Genomic DNA, 13473 nt, shown 5'->3' on the forward strand with positions numbered 1-13473 from the left:
GTCCCCCAGGAGGGTGGGGCCTAGGGGGAAGGGCGGCCCGAGTCCCGGCCCGGGCAGTGATCGCGGCGGGGAGCTGGGCTGATCCTGGGGCACGACGTCCTACGCGGCGGGGGCGGGGGCCTGGCGCAGCGCAGTCCGGGCGGGCGGGGCCTCCCAACGGCCAGAGAGGCCTTTGCCGAAAGGTGCTGCGCCCCGGCTCTTCGCCGGCGACCGCAACCAAATCGGAAACGAGAATGCGACCCCACCGCCCCTCCGCGGTGCAGCAGCGCCGGAGTTGCTTGGGGTTCCTGCATCTTTGTGGGAAGGAACGAGCGCAGAGTTGTCGCCTGGGTGGAGGCCACCTCCACCTCGGGTTGGCACCTTGTAATTAGGTCACTCGTAGGCGGAGGAGGGTGTACCTCCCGGGGGAGTGCTGCGCAGTGCACCCGACTCCCCTGGCGCACACCTTTCCCTGCTCCTAGGCCGCTAGTCGGGTACGATGGCTGGGCCGACGCTTGGGTTTTTCTCTGGGCCCCGACCTCGCCCGGCTTCCTCACACCCCTCGCAGCCTCGCCGATTTGGCCTTCTGCCACAGGTGTGCTCTTTCCTCTGACTCCAGTTCCTCCCGGGAATGAGAGACATCACACACGCACGCACACACCCCTGCCCGCCTTGGGCCACTTTCTAAAGGGAAGGGTGGAAGAGATGGACGCTTCCGTCCTGAACCGGCGGTGGTAGAAACGGCTACCATCCGCGCTTAAAGAAAGCTTGGCTATCTTAGGATCAAACCTCAGTCTGGCTGTGAATCTCTCTGGGGTTTGTGATATGTTTTCACATCCCAATGTCCCTGCATTCACAAAAATATTTTGGCTCCAACTGTATGCTAGATCCAATGCCTGGGAGAGAGACGGGGGTCTTCCCAATAGACGAGGTACTCTGACCCGCTGGGGCTTGTGTTCATTCTCCCAGCAGTGCTCTTTAAATGATCTGGGGTTAGACAGGCAGAAGGGAGATTCTGATGTCCACAGGATCCGAGAGAAGCTTTGCATTTAACCTTAAAGCACCAGGCAAAAGTTGAACCTGGTCCCCTGACTTCTAGACTCCCTACCCTAGAGGGGAATGCTCGCCGCAGCTCTGAGGGCAGCATCCTGACCGACCAGCTGAAGAAGGCCCTGGGGGCCCAGATCAGCCAATGAGGGACTTGAAAATTCTTCATGCAAGACAACCTGCTTGACCAGGCCAACTGGGTTGGCCTTACCCGGCTGGAAATTGCAATTCTACTTTCTCTTCTTACCTCCCAGTAGTGTGGCCCAGGAGAAAGTTACTTAGATCTACTCCCCCAAAAGATTATATGTAATTAACTAGTCGGGGGAAAAGTTATTTTAGCTCAAGTCTGACCATGTTTTGCAATTAGCATCCCCAAATAATACAGGAGTAAGAGTTGAGACCATTTAGAATGAATAAAGAAAAAAACTCATCGCTTGGTGCCCACCATTATAAAGACATGTCCAGTGTGCTGTCTTAGTCTTCAGGTTTCCTGGTACCTGTCTCATAGGGCAAGAAGCAGATGGGCACTCAGAAAAGAGAAGGGACTTGCCCAAAATAGTGATCAGGATTTAAAATTTCATACTCCCAAGTGCCAAGTCTTAATCTCTCTCACACAACTGACCGCCAAGGACTGAAATATGACAGGTTCTATATAATTTCCCTTTGCTGGAGTTCTTATCTAGAAAGGTAGGATGATATTAGTTTGGTCTATTAAAAAGTATTGAGCACTCTGTATGTACTAAGATTATAATGAGTGGGTTTTTCAAAGGTGCTGTGAGCTCCTTGTTGCTAGCTAGCAATTAATGTAGGTATTATTTGTTTTCTCTTGATGCAGATTACTTGGCTCACCACCCCAAAATGGAGGGAAGATATAATTATATATACTTAAAACAGCTTGCCAAGTAATTAGATGCCAGGACTTAACTTCTTAAGCAATGAATTCTAGGAAGCTCTTATTAGCATTCAAACAGTGGAGTAAAGCATATAGAACTAAACAATATAGAACTAAATCAGAATGTCTTTAGAAGAAATCTAATATGTTTTCTTACTCTGTAGAACTCAAAGTAGCTCATGGATCTTAAAATTCAGCGTGATTAATCTGGTCTTGACTAATTGGCCTGACTTTCTCAATTCTAGAACTGAGGAATACTTTGAACAAATTAAAAAACAAACAACATATTTTTTTAAAAAAATTCTTGGCCAAAAGACAGAGTGAATAAAGAAAATATGCTTTCAAAAAGAATCTTTGCTCAGAAGACAAATTCATTATGCAGCGAGTCTGAGTGTGCCTATGATATTTAAACATGGCTATAAATAAAAATCATCTGATGATGGGGGTGGGGTAAGAGGAAGATAACCTTGACCAAATAGCTTCATAATAGGCACTCTTTAGCGATGGTATAAAAATTGACATTAAACATAGAGAAGGAATGAGATGTATTTTGTCAGCCATTCTCTTGGCCTTATGTGAGGTTTATTTTGTTGTTCCTTCCAGTTGCCTGACTTCTAAAGTTACTGAGACAGAAAGTAGAGCTTTGTAGGTTAAGAAGTGGCTCTGGAATCTTCTTTGAATTCTGGTTCTGTAACTGCCAAGGTATGTGAAGTTTGGCAAGTTACCTAACTTTTCTGAGTCTCAATTTTCTCCTTCATAAAGGGAGGATAATTGTAATAGCCAAATAACACGGTTCTTCCGAGAATTAAGCGAAATTATAAATTTAAGACACCGAACAGTATATAATAAATAACCAGTAAGTATTAGATATTATTTCTAAGTGGTCTCTGATTCCTTTTCCCCCTCATTATATTTTTCTTTATTGACTTCAACGAGGAAAAGAGAAAAGAGATAGAAACATCAATGATGATAGAGAACTATTTATTTAAATATATTTTTATTGATTTTAGAGAGGAAGGGAGAGGGAGAGAGAGATAACATCAATGATGAGAGAATCATTGATCAGCTGCCTCCTGCACGCCCCCAATGGGAATTGAGCCTGAAACCTTGGGCATATGCCCTGACTGGAATCTAACCATGACCTCCTGGTTCATAGATCAATGCTCAACCACAAAGCAACACTGGCTGGGCGGTCTCTGATTCTAAATATCCCTAATGCCAATTGGAGTCCCTCAGTGCCTGCCATGAAATACATAGTGGTCTTTGGACACAAAATAATGGTATCATATAGACACAGAGCCATTGGATGAAGTGGAGATGAGGGAGAAAATTCAAGCAAAGAGAGGTAGAGATTGAACAAAAAGAATACCTCTCTTTTCCCTTGCTATCAAGCAAACATTCAGAAGGCTTGTTGTACAGAGAGAGAGAGAGAGTCACAGGATTAAATCCAAGAATTAACACAGCTGGTCAGTTTTATGCTCCTGTTGGCTCATAATCTTATTATGTGAAAAGGGTGCCATATCTGATAACATGTTCTTTGCACCAAGACCTTCTATCCCCAGAAATCCCAAAATAAAGACCTGAGCAATCAACATCTTAGTGGCTTTGCCTATGAGAAACCTGCCATGATCTGACCAATCAGAACTGCCCAACAATCAAAAAATTTCTGGACTCAGGATATGTAATGATATTTGCAACTCATTGGTATCTATCCCTGTTTCTCTCCTTTGTGGTTTTCAGAAAAATTAAACTTTACTGCCCCTTCACCTGGAATTAGAATTTTATAAATGTGGCCAAAATGTTGTGGCCAGGAACTTTGCCATAGAAATAATATAGCCCTTTTGCCCAGCTATTACAGTTTGGCTAAAGAAAAATTAAAAGAAGATAAATTACCATGTCCCATGGTAATGTCCCTGATGTCCAGACATTATTCTCAGTTATAGAGGAAATATTTTTTTTCCTGCTACATAAAAAAAGTCTCTGGAATGGAAGGCAAAGTTCATCACTCCAGAAGACTGGGTAAACATTAAGAATACTGCCACCAACTTTGTACCTATTAAAAATCTTATCATAGGAGTATGTTTATTGACATAGAACATTATTCACATTATATTATTAAGTGAAAACGTCCCTTATAAAACAGCATGTGGCTATAACCCTAATTTTATTAAATATGTATTATAAATACATGTTTATAGGAGACTTTAGAAAGATAAAACAGTGAGGTATTAACATCAGTTGCTTCTGATGAGTGGGATTGTTTTCTATTTTCTTTTTAGTTAAGAAAACAGTTTGGTTCAACTGTAATGAAAACATATTGCTTTTATACTTGTGCAAAGAAAATCTTCAAAATATCTGAGTAAACTTGATAAGTTACCTCTTTGGGGAATTATAGCCCCAAAGAACATGTAGCAACAGTTCTGTTAAATTTTCACTATGCCCTAGAATATTACTCAAGGACCCGCACTTGTGAAAAATGCCTCACCTCTCCTGTGGCTTCTCACATGGTTCCTCAGAAAGCATTTCAATATGACCTTTTTTCCTGCCTTCTCTCTCACTAAAAGCTCTTCCCCTCAGCTCAATCAACCCCCTACTCTTCCAGACCAATGTTATATTCATCCATTTCATTCCTTCTTTCTCCTCTTTGCTCAGCGTGTTCCTGCTCTCCAGATAGTCTCTTGTAGCTATATTAACCCTGCTTGTCATTCAAGACCAGTTAAAGCTCCACACCCTTTGAAGAGTCTTCTTTCCTGCCTCCAGGTCTCTCTGGATTGGGAATGCCTAGAAGACCAGCAGGAAACCCCAAGAATTTGGTGGAACAGAACAGAGACCTGGCACTTGTCTGAGCTGAAGGGTGTGAATGGAGGGCTTATTGGTGAGGTGTTCCCTAAAAACTCCCAGAAACACTGTGGAGGAGGGGGCCATTTTGCAGGGAGCCAGAGGGGAAAATCTGTGTACATTTTGTTCTTTATTTTCCAGATTACCCAGTAAACCAGTGCTATCACTCCATTCCAGGTAAGATTTAGATATCAGATCCCCGAAGCAGGTGCATTTGCAAGCATAGAGGCATCTGAGCAATGCTTTGGAATTTATTTGCAAAGATAGAAAGATGGGCCATACTGCTCTCCAGTCTGATGGAAAGAAACATTTTGGTGTACCCCCTCACGGAAGTGTTAAGCTGATAGAGGGAACACTTGGCAGGGAGGCATCCTTGACTACCAGGTACTTACTAGTATGTGATCATCCTTACATTCTGAGCATGGTGGACGGTAAGGGAGTTAGGTATACAAAGAAGGAACTGAGAAGAGATAACTGATGGATAATTGGTCCTTAGAGGAAGGATGCTAATCAGTTGTCTCCATCTTTGGAGGAACAAACAAGAGGAAATGAACCTCTGTCAAGTAGTAACAATTATAAGGCCAGCACTTATTAAGCACTAAGCACTTACTATTTGTCAAGTACTTTTTCTAAGTGCTTTACATGTATTCTATCATTTATTCCTCACAATTTATGAGGCAGGTACTATTATCCTCATTTTAACAGGTGATGAAACTGAGGCATAAAGGGATTAAGTAACTTGTATAAGTAAAATAACATGTAAGGAGAGTTATTGGGGTTCAAACTTAGACAGTCTGACTTTAGTGACCAAACTCTAACTACTAGACAGCATTTAGCATCAGATCACAAGTGATTTTCATGAAAGGAAGACTCTGACCATTGGACCATCTGACACTTTCATTGCCCAGCAATCCCCAAGGATAGAGCAATAACCAGGATCCTTAAAGTTTGCAGCTTAGTGAGTGGCCTGCGGTCCAGACCACCCCATCAATCCTATTCCCTAAATATATCTATCCCATACCCTCCTCCACTGTCTTCTGCTTATACCATCCCCTTCTGCTCTCTTTTCTTTCTTTCTTTTTTAAATCCTCACCCGAGGATATTTTCCCATTGATTTTCAGAGGGTGTGGAAGAGAGAGGGAAAGACAGAGAGAAACATCCATGTGAGAGAGACACAGCGATTATTTGCCTCCTACACGAGCCCTGACCAGGGCCTCGGCTGGGGAGGAGCCTGCAACTGAGGCGCATGCCCTTGACTGGAATCGAACCCTTGTTAATTTTGTCATTCCTTTCAGGTCTGCAGGCTGACACTCTCTCCACTGAGCGAAACCGGCTAGGGTTGCTCTCTTTTCCTGATGTACCCTCTTTCTTTTTCTCCTACTTCTCCATTTGTTCAACCTACTGGGATAGCCCATAGATACAGTTTCGCTCCTCTTTGGGCATCAGGATAAAAAAGGCTGCTGGTCCCTGGGCTCACCCCAACTTCTGCCACCAACAAGCTGTCTGATTTTGAGCACATTCTTTCCCATCAGTTTCCTCATCCAACAATGTAAAGATTGAACTATATTGGTGAGTTCTCAAGTTATGATTCATGGGTGAATTCAGGGGGATCCATCAACTCCCAAAGGATAATGTATAGGAATTTTTAAAAATAATATTCTTACTGAGATAATTTTAGATTCCCATGCAGTATAAGAAATAATCTGAGAGATGCCAGTTTCCCAATGGTGATAACTTTTAATACTGTAGTGCAATATTACAACTGAAATATTTGATAGTGACAATCCACCTATCTCATTCAGATTTGCCCAGTTTTACATACACTCACTTTTTGTGGTGTGTGTGTTTACTGCTATAAAATTGGGAATTTTCTCTTGCATGTGCTTTTTTTCTGGGGAAAGGCTCTTAGCTTTCATCAGATTCTCTCCAGTATCAGAGATGCAAAAGGGGGTTGAATTCCCAGCTCTAGGAATTCTATTAGACTACACCCAAATGTCTAGCTTTCTATTCCAACAGCCACATTTAATTAGTGCTTACCACATGGCAGATGTAGGAATACATGTGGGGAAGAGGTGATGGAAAGAGGTTCAGAGAAAGCCAGGATAAACCCAAAGGTGCATAAAACACAGTCAACCCAGCAAGGGACAGATAATCCAACAGGTAAACAAATCATTTGTTAAACTTGTACAGAAGGAGAATGGCCTTGTTGCTTGGGGCAGCTTGGGAAATATTTTCACAAAACCTGATGCTTGAGCTACATCTAGAAAGATAATCCAGAATTCTTCAGCTACGAAGAGAAGAAATGTTAAAATCACTCCATCTTAAATCATATCTATTCTAGATGTTTTGAAGAAAACATAGGAAACCATGCCCACATTTGTTTATTTACAATGTTAAGGTGTCAAATTCTTTAACCCCCCTGTGTTGTTATTGAGGCCAAGGGATTTTTTCCCCCTGAGTATATTTTCCACTGTCTTGTCCAATTTGGATACTAGATCCTGCCTGCTCAGCTTGAGAAAGGCATTTTATCTCTGGCGCCTTGATCACATCAGAGCTTATATTTAAAGCATGAGTGATGAGAAGAGACCGAAGCTAAGTTCCTGGCTCTGTCCCATCCCTAGATGCACCCTGGAGCACCCTCTTTCTCCCAACATCAATGCTACAGTGGTTGGTGGGAGTCAGAGTTGGCCAGAGCCATAAGTAAAACATCTTTGCTCTCCAATCAGTTCTCCAGTTGCTGGGCTCTCCTTTCCCACTGGCTCATCAGAAAACCGCAGGGTCTCCCCCATGTCTGCCCTCCCCATGTTAGATGGTTGGCTGCCTTATATGGGCTCTGGTTCAGACACCACTTGGGGGTCTCTCTCTGTGGATTGCAGGTTCCACGTCAGGTTATGCAGTTCCCAGTAACTATTTTCAGGGAGATTGTTCTCAGCGGAATCCTCACTGCATCAGGTAGACCAAAACCCTACGCTTGGGCCCACCCTGTGAAGAACCCCCTACAAGCCCCATTCAAGGCACCACTTCTCCTGACTTCTGTGTCTTCATGCTAGTTAATGCCCTAAACCTCAGTATCTTCATCTAAAGATGGGGATTATAATAGTACCATCCACACAGGGCTATTTTAAGCTTTAAATAGACCCATGTAAAGTTCTTAGCACATAACAAGTACTCGGTCTACATTAGCTATTATTAACATCATTTTTATAATAAAATAATTTTTTATTGTGAAAGATTTAAGGATCACTATAGAAAATTTATGAACTACTGACAAGTTTAAGGAAGAAATAAGCATAACATCCAGGGATGAGTGTTATGTATTATTTTGATGTGTAGTCTTCCCAGCTTGTGTGTGTGTGTGTGTGTGTGTGTGTGTGTGTGTGTGTGTGTGTGTATGAAATTAAAAACTGGGTTCATGTTAAGAATGTCTGTTCTGAAACCTGGTTATTTGAACTGATATATCTTAAGCACTTTACCATATACTTAAATACTCTTAGAACATAGTATTTTTAAAAGACTACCTAGTTTCCCAGGTGAGATCTTCTGGACCACATCCTCTGATACACCGTGGATCCATGTGGTCTGGCTGCTCTCCCTATGATTGGATCAGTCTACCTTCAGTAAAGTCTGAGAATGGCAATTTCCCCAAGCCCTTTCCAACCCTAGGGATCATTGAAAATGTTTGGCCACTTGATAAGAAAATACAGCTCACTGCTGTTTAACTTTGTGGCAAGGTACTGACTCCTCTAAAAGCTGAGAGAGAAGGCATTGTCCTCAGAGAATTGTACCCAGTCTGATAACTTCAGTGACATTTCCCCAGTGGCTCAGTTGCTTTCCCATGTCCTAAAAGAGGTGACACAGTTGGAAGGAGGAGTGAGGGGGGCCAGGATGGGAAACAAGCCCAACTCATCACAGTGGAAGCTTGTCTCCTGATCCCAGCCCCTGCCAGTGTCAGATCACTCCCTGATGAAGCAGGCATTATCTCTCCTCCACCTCCCACCCGAGAAGAGCCAGTATAATGCTGCCCTTTGTTAATTGAATTGATAAATTTAAACCTCTTTCTCTGCTCTGCTGTAAAAGAACTTTCTATTTTGGGCTTAGTGACATAGCCAAAACTAAGCAGAGAGCAGCAGGCTGCAGCATGAGTTAATAGTTTTTCTTCAAGGGAGAGAATCCACAGGCAAACAGAAGGGCTTTCCAAAATACATTGTCTGCATAGCAACATGCAGCCTATTTGCTGTCTTTCTGCTGACAGATATATTTCAGGTTCAACACTGAACACTATTTAACCTTCAGAGTAAGCTGATGGATTGATTCTGAACAATCAGGTTTCTAAATTCAAATCAATTCTCCAGGAATTTGTGGATGCCTCCCTCTGTACCTAGAGCTAGACTAGGGATTGTCAGGGAAGATTGTTCTGTCCTCAAGGGAAATCTTAGCCACCAGAAATTATTTTGATTTGAGGAGTACCTAAAACATTTGCCTAAGAATATGCCTCCCCCTGCTCCTGTGTCTCTGCCTGAAATTCCCACATTGACCTAAGGGTCCTGGGTTTCAAGAAGCCTCCACACTGTGTTCCAATGACCCATCTGCTGCCAGCCTTGTTTGGATGCAAAAAGTGGATGCAGGATATATAGGGAACCAGGCCAAACAGTCCCTGTTCTGCATTATCATAGCTGTTATAGTTTTTTAAAAATATATTTTATCAGCTTCACAGGGATCCCGAGTGGCGGTGGCGGAGGAGGCCGTGGCGGTGGCGGAGGAGGCCGACGCCTCCTTGGGACTGCCTGGGCCGAGGTCTCCACTAAAAAAAAATGTGTGTCTGTGTGTGTGTATTATTGAGTTTACAGAGAGAGAAACATCCATCAGCTGCCTCCTGCACGCCCTCTACTGAGGATCGAGCCTGCAACCAAGGTACATGCCCTTGACCAGAACTGAACCCGGGGCCCTTCAGTCCGAGGGCCCACGCTCTAACTACTGAGCCAAACCATTTAGAGCATACCTGTTATAGTATTGATTAAACCCCCAGCAAAGTAAATGCTTTCATTTCTTTAGGTTTATGCCCATCAAGATAAGAACCAGGATAGCATCAGACATCCTTGAGTTTGATAAGAGCGGGCATGTCAGAAGACATCTCACACAAGTCCAGATATCAGTAAATGAGATTCTTTTAAAAAAACAAAACACTGTAATCCTGCTGATCAAGTCCTGAGCCAACCTGTCTTTGCCCCTTGGTTAGCATCCTGTGACAGACGTAAGCAGTGGCAGTTCTCACTCAAGGTCAGCTGAAGCGGCTTAGATTGAGTCATCCAGGACAGCTCCTTTAAAACGGGTCAGATTTAAAGTCCATCAGAAATTCCCAGTGACCATTCAGGTATATTTAAACCTTCTTAAATGTGTGTGGAGGTAAATCAAATATCTAAGTTATAAAGAAAGCTGTTATTTTCATGCTGATGTTTCCTCAGCTTTCAAATGAGGATAATGACAATGCAAACTTCTAAAAGGGGACAGAAGGCTTAATTTATGACTTTTCAGGAAAGAATCAATGGAATTTTCAGATTTCTGGGAGAAATCGAACTATTACTGTATTTGTGAAATGTGCTTGTGAATTTAGAACTACATTTCAGTACTTATAATAAGCCTGGATAACAGTCAACCATGCCGAGATGTGAGCCACATGAATACTATTATCACTATTATTCTTGTGCACAATCCTATATAATAAAACCCTAATATGCAAATCAACCGAATGGAACGACCATTCCCTATAATGCGCACTGACCACTAGGGGGCAGACACTCAATGCAGGAGCTGCCCCCTGGTGGTCAGAGTGCTGCTCAGCCAGAAGCCTGGCTCATGGCTAAGGAGCAGGGAGCCTAGTGTGTAAGGAGCAGCGAGCAGGTGGGCGGTAAGGAGGGAGGGGTCCCGGACTGCAAGGGGACACAGGCCGGGCTAAGGGACCCCCCCCCCCAGTGCATGAATTTTGTGCACTGGGCCTCTAGTTGTAAATAAGCAAGGAGGTGGGCTTTGAAACAACACAGGGAAACAAAAGTACAAATCAGCGGGATGCATTAATAAACATCAGCGCTGGGAAAATAGTGACCACAACGTGGGCCTGTGACATAAAAACCATAACGGAAGCTTGGCATTAGAAAGAGGAGCAAAAGTTAAAACCTGGAGATGGCTGCCACATGACAGAAAGATTCAGAGGTTCACAAATGGCCTGGCTGCTTCACCCAGGACAAGGTACCCACCATCCAGTGGGGCCTGGCTTCTCCTTCTCAGATGCTCCAGCATAGCCTCATCCCCTTCCATCCCTCATACCAGAAATACACCACCCCTGCAGTGCCTGTTCCCACAGTGTCTCTTGGTTAGATCTCCATTCCCATGTCCTAAAAGTCACTAGCTCATATCATTGGCTTGCTGATGCTCTCTTTAAAGAGATCTGGGGTGACTTCTATCTCATGTGAATCCAGAGTCAGCATTGCTCCCTGCTGTCAGCCAGGCCCCTATTCTTTTGTCATTAAGAATGATGGAGACCACCCTAGCCGGTTTGGCTCAGTGGATAGAGTGTTGGCCTGTGGACCGAAGGGTCCTGGTTTTGATTCCAGTCAAGGGCATCAGGCCCCTCCCCAGCCTGGGCTCTGGTCGGGGCTCGTGCAGGAGGCAACCAATCAATGTGTTTCTTTCATATCAATATTTCTCTCTGTCTTTCCCCCCTCTCTCTAAAAATCAATGGAAAAATATCCTCAGGTGAGGATTAAAAAAAAAAAAAGAATGATGGAGACCAAGAGTAAATTTTAAGTGTTCTCACCAAAAAAATAAATAATTATGCCCTGGCCGGTTTGGCTCAGTGGATAGAACATCGGCCTGTGGACTGGAGGGTCCTGGGTTCGATTCGGGTCAGGGGCATGTACCTTGGTTGTGGGCACATCCCCAGTGGGGGGTGTGCGGGAGGCAGCTGATCAATGTTTCTCTCTCATCGATGTTTCTAACTCTCTATCCCTCTCCCTTCCTCTCTGCAAAACATCAATAAAATATATTGAAAAAATAAATCATTATGTGACGTGATGCAGCTGGTAATCATTTTGCAACATATAAGCGTATCAAATCAACATATTGCACACCTTAAACTTATACAATATTGTATGTCAACTGTATCTCAACAGAGATGGGGGGTAAGAATGATGGAGACTAAAATTAGCTCCAGTAGCTCACTACAAGGTCTCAGACTGGGTTTGGATTCTCAGGATACCCTTCCTTCCTCTATCCTACTTGATTTCAAGTCTAAGGTATGCTTTGTTTGTTTGTTTGTTGGATTTTAAAGTCTCTTCTGAGAGACTCAAAGTTCATAAAAAAATGTCAGGGAGCAGTTAATAATGATCAAGAAGTTATTTTGTCACCAGATGACTAAGCAAGAAGAAATGGACCCAAATTAAGGCAAGGGAGATTTCAGTTGACACCTGATGAAATATTTGGTGAAAGATGGAACACAGGCTGGACTAGGCCATGGGCAACAAAACGGGAACTTCATATCTTTCCAGAGCCCTTCAAGGAACAGACTGAGCAGACTGTGCATAGTCTAGACTTGAGGCAAGCCTGCCGGCAAACAGGGGAAAGCCAGGGTTCCTTTCAGATCTGGTAACAAACACTTCAGAAGCGTGGCCAGGTGCTCTAGCAAGCTGAATTTTTATTATTAACAACTGAACAAGAACCTATTCCTAGAAGAAGAAGGAGGGCTCAGAGCCTGTCTAGGATTCCAAGAGCTCAAGTTACCTGTGAGGTTTACCCCCTGAGCCCTATGAGTCTGGTTCATTTTCTTAACCATGTTTAGGGGGACAAAGATGGGGAATCTTAAATGTTAAAGTCCAGTTAGTGGGAGAAACTTTCCAATAGTCAAATAAATCTTGCCTGTTGCGTCAAAGTCATATCTGTCAGTTATCCATGCAGAACTACTTCTGAAAATTTTCTCCTAAAGAAAACTTCCTGAAGGTATTGAACAATGCCAGAAGAAGACAGGGGTTGCTGCAGTTCCTGATGAGCTCAGCAGAGCCCAGAGCCAGCCCTTTCCAGCTGAGAAAGTTTCCCTTTGTTGCCTCAGCCAAGAACTACGGAATCCTGGGTCCACATACCAGGCTCCTTAATCAATGATGAATCTACTTCACTTCCTCCTTTATTTCCTAACCAAGAGTGGCATTCCAGTTTCGGTATGGAGGCCAGAAAGGGCTGACGACGTCATCACTTCCCCATAGAGTCATCTTAGCAGGTTGCTTAAGAGGTAAGCCACCCGCCCTTAACTTCCTTTTGAAAGCCCAAACTAGAGATTATAGTTCTTAAATGAGGCACTCAACTTATTTTGCAACAGATGAAATTTTTCAAAACAAACCTCCAAGGTACATCTGTATAGGACTTGGGTGGAGGTGAGAGTTGGCCAGCACTGCTGAGACCTGGCTTTCAGTATGAGCCCTTCTACATTCAGGTCCTTTGGATAACCTTTAAAATGATGCTATGACATTTCTCAGCAATAACATTTTCTAGAACTCTATACAAAAAGAGGAAAAGGGGTAGCAGTTGTTACAGAAGATTCTGGCCTCAATTTCACCTGCTCAGGAGAATTAGAGCAGTGTTGCAGCCACACCAATAAGACACGTACCCTCCTGGGTCAGGCCCACGGTCTCCACCACTTAGGAATGAAGTTTGGAACAACCACTGGGTCTCTG

Source organism: Myotis daubentonii, chromosome 5 (assembly GCF_963259705.1).
Source record: "Myotis daubentonii chromosome 5, mMyoDau2.1, whole genome shotgun sequence".
NCBI lineage: Eukaryota > Metazoa > Chordata > Mammalia > Chiroptera > Vespertilionidae > Myotis > Myotis daubentonii.